At 37.8% G+C, this 3,763-nt stretch overlaps 1 protein-coding gene across 2 annotated transcripts in view; it reads left to right on the top strand.

Moving 5' to 3' along the window:
• atxn1a (ataxin 1a) overlaps nt 1-3,763 on the top strand; it is an 83,017-nt gene that overhangs the window by 70,231 nt on the left and 9,023 nt on the right. The gene's annotated exons all lie outside the window — the stretch shown is intronic.

Raw genomic sequence — 3,763 nt, 5'->3', positions numbered from 1 at the left:
TCCAGCCTCCCACCCATCCTCAGGGCTGTTGAAGGGGTGAGAAAGTGCAAGTCATGCAACACTGCCCAAGAGTTTGTTTTCTGAAAACTACTCCCTCTTTTTTTTCCCTCAGTCATTTGTCTACCTCCGTCTCCTTTTTAGACTCTCTCTCCCTCTTGCAGCTGCTTTTCTCGGCCTCTCTTTCTTCTTCTAACCCCCCCCAGCTTCGCTGACTCTTTGCTTTCAGCTTCAGATTATATTTGTGCACGTGTGTGGAGTATTCTTTTCTTTTCTTTTTTTTTAACACTTGTGTTCATAGTGATTTGAGAAGTGTCAGCCCTGTCAGTGTTCACATATGCAAAGACACGCATGCAAACACACACCTACGCTAACGACAGCCCATGTAGACAAAAAGAGGCATAGATGAAGAAATAGAGAAGTGGAGAGAGAGAGAAGTGTGGGCCTGCAGCAACACTGTACTTTCCAGCCGAACTATATTTAGCAGTGAGATAGCACATCACGTTGAACTTATCCGTTTGATAGTGATTACGATTATGACTGGGCACATGCAGATGCACATTTGTATCCCGTTCTTGTCCATTTTTAACTCCTATTTACAGCATTTGTAGCTCAGAATAGTTGCTTGCTGATTGCTTAAACTAAAAAAGCTGCTGTTATTTCCTGTCTTGTGTATGACACGGTGACGTCAGGATATAATGAAGTGTATTTTTGTTATTTTCAAAATTTCGGGGGAATTTTTAGTTTTTGTTTTGCTATCTTTAGCTTCTGTTCTGATTGTTGTATCTTTAACATTTTAGTTTCAGCTTCTTCCACGAATTTCACTAAAGTCATTCAGCGCTCAGTATTCGCACTGAGGTTTTGCAGAAAATGATTATTTTTCTTGTTAATAACTGTTATTGCTCAGCTACAGTCAAGTTAACAAGCTGTAATGTATATTGCTACCAAATAAACAGATGAATTAGGTAATTTTTCACATCTGTTTACTCACAATTTATGAAAAGACATATATAGAACATCTTTCTAACTTCTCTGAAATTTTGCAACAGTTTCCTTATGAACTTTGTTGTCTGTCTTGAAGCAGCATAACAATATTAATGTAATGTTTGAGGGAATAGAATCATGATTCTGTGTGTGTGTAAGAGAGAGAGAGAGAGTGAGAGAGTGTGTGTGCGTGAGAGATCTGGACTCCTGAGAAGAAGAGAACAGTTCTGGTTACTTATTAACATACTCGCATATGTTCACAGTTTTTTTTTTCACTGGTTGCGAGGAGTCCGGGAAGGCACACACTTGCAAGATTTAGTAAATTTGATCTGTGTGTTTGTGAGTGTGTGTAAAACAGTCCAAAGCACATGGAGGGCACACAGCTTGGGTGACACGTTATTTGATATGCACACATTAACACACAAGCTCACGCACGCTGCAAGCTCAGCAGCATGCAGGTGACTTTGCTTTTCAGTGAATTCGTGTTTGAGTGTCAGTTTCAGTGAAGCAATACTTTCTCTTTTTTCACCGTGGGTCAGGTGAAACTGCCTCTCCCTTTACCGCCTATGAGTTATAAGACTTTCTGCACTTTTATGCCTCAAATTCTGTTTTCTTTCACCCGATTGTGCTCCGTTTAGGTTCAGTTTTCTTAGCTTACATTTCCTGTTTTGCTTGCTGAATAATTGTTAAGGTTCTTCTGTTTCTTTTGCTTGTAAAGAAACAATTTCTTATCAGTTAATACTCATTTACAGAGTATTACTTCACAGTAAGCTTTATTAAGTTAAAGAGACTGAACAAAATGTAAACTGTTCATAGACATATATACTTTAACTGGGCTAAGTTTGGTCTAAAAGTCAATAATTCCTAGACATCTAAAGTCTGCAGTAGGCACCAAATACTGGAGGTATCTTCATTTAGCCACTATTCACAAAAATAAAGAAATGCTTCTTAAAACCCAAGGTTGCTGCGATTCAGGCACTTGTTTGTTGCATCAAGTGAGGTAGCAACACAAGAACATGTACAATCATTCAATTGTACAAACAATAAATACAAATTTAAGTCTTGTCAGTTCATAGCCTTTAAAGTTTGTCGTTTCTAAGTCACCTTAAACAAAAGTACTTTTTGTTTCACATTTTTTCCACCAAAAAAATATTGTTTAATTATATCCTGGGTTAGGGTTAGTTTTAGGTTAGTTTTTGACACACTGATGTAATATCGTCAGTTTCCATGTACATGAAGACTTCTTAGATGTTCAGAATGCAAATCGGCCTTTTTAATCTGTTAAAATGGCAGTTTGTGCTCTTTTTATCGCATGATTTACAGACTTGACTTGTGTGTCTTACCTATTTTTAATAGTTTGTGGAGTATGTAAATGAGCTCGGGCTTCGTGTGGCCTAGTTTTAGCTGTAGAGTTTCAAGGCTGGACGAGGAGCTACAACAAGATTCAAGGTTGAAATCCCATCTATTGCTCACTGGCTCGTTTGCACCCATCCAAATATGTTTCAGTCTGGTCCTTTTATATTGCTTGTGAATCACTTGGTAGAAAACCTGGCTTTGACTCATCAACATTTTTCCGTTTTATGTCTGCAGCTTTTCAAACATTTGCTGCATTCTATTAGATAATAGCTCTCATAAATGGAAACCTGAATAAATCTGTTGTTTGTGTTTTGTTTTGTTTTTTGACAGGACTGGAATGTCTCGAATCTGAGACACAGAACATTTATCTTAAATAAGTTTTAATTGAAGCTTGTTGAACTTACTTTTAGAATCGGTCTTCTGTTCATTGGCAGCTCTTGTGACACAATCTGAACAGAAAAGACATTTTGGCACAGCTGAGACATGAACGATACCAAAAGGGTACTAAGGGATGAGAAGCAAATTGTTCAACAGCCAGATAGATAGGCTGATAAACAATTGGATAGAAGATTAATAATTAAGAATGCAGTTATTGTAGGAGAAGTGGGCAGGCTAAGGCAGGAGACCGCAATGGAGAGAAAATCAAGGCGAGGTGAAGAAAAGTGCCTTTAAAAGCTCACCTATCAACTGAGTCATGCCTGCGTGATTGAACAGAACGTGTGTAGAAGTGTGTGTCTGCTGACTGCTATAAAACACAGCCTGTGTGAGCATGTGTTTGTATTTGTGCACTTATATCCAATCTAATTTCCACGCAAGTGAATTCACATGTGTTTTTACTCCTCTGCCTATCTCCGTGGCTGCTTTATAGTAGCATTGCAGCACCTCTTAAATCTCACAAAAACTGCTTTGGATGCAAAATGTCACCGAACCTATATCACACACACACACACACACTGGGCATGCAGTCGGCACCACCCTGCAGGATTCAGCTAATCAGACTGATGAGGTGATGGGAGGTTTTGGTCTGATCACTGTTTTAAGATTAACTGAAAAAGTCGTTAAGTTTAATGTCAGGAAAAATAATTCCAACCTTGGATTTAAAAAAATTACAAGACCAATTACAGACTTACAGCCATGACCTTATTTTATTGTGTGAATGCTTTTAAGCATTCACACCATTGTTTTCCTGTTTCTCTTTATTATCTATTATCTATTATTGTGTGAATGCTTTTAAGCATTCACACCATTGTTTTCCTGTTTCTCTTTATTATCTATTATCTATTATCTATTATTATCTATTCTTTAACTATTCCGTACGTTTTTTGGCACCTATCTCCTTCCACAATTTTTCAGCTATTTCAACCGTTCATATATCAAAACGTTCAGCTCATTCGTGCCATGTGGGCTATGACTTTTGGTATTGGTG

This window comes from Kryptolebias marmoratus, linkage group LG5 (assembly GCF_001649575.2).
Source record: "Kryptolebias marmoratus isolate JLee-2015 linkage group LG5, ASM164957v2, whole genome shotgun sequence".
NCBI lineage: Eukaryota > Metazoa > Chordata > Actinopteri > Cyprinodontiformes > Rivulidae > Kryptolebias > Kryptolebias marmoratus.
This window is presented reverse-complemented; position numbering and strand designations above follow the sequence as displayed.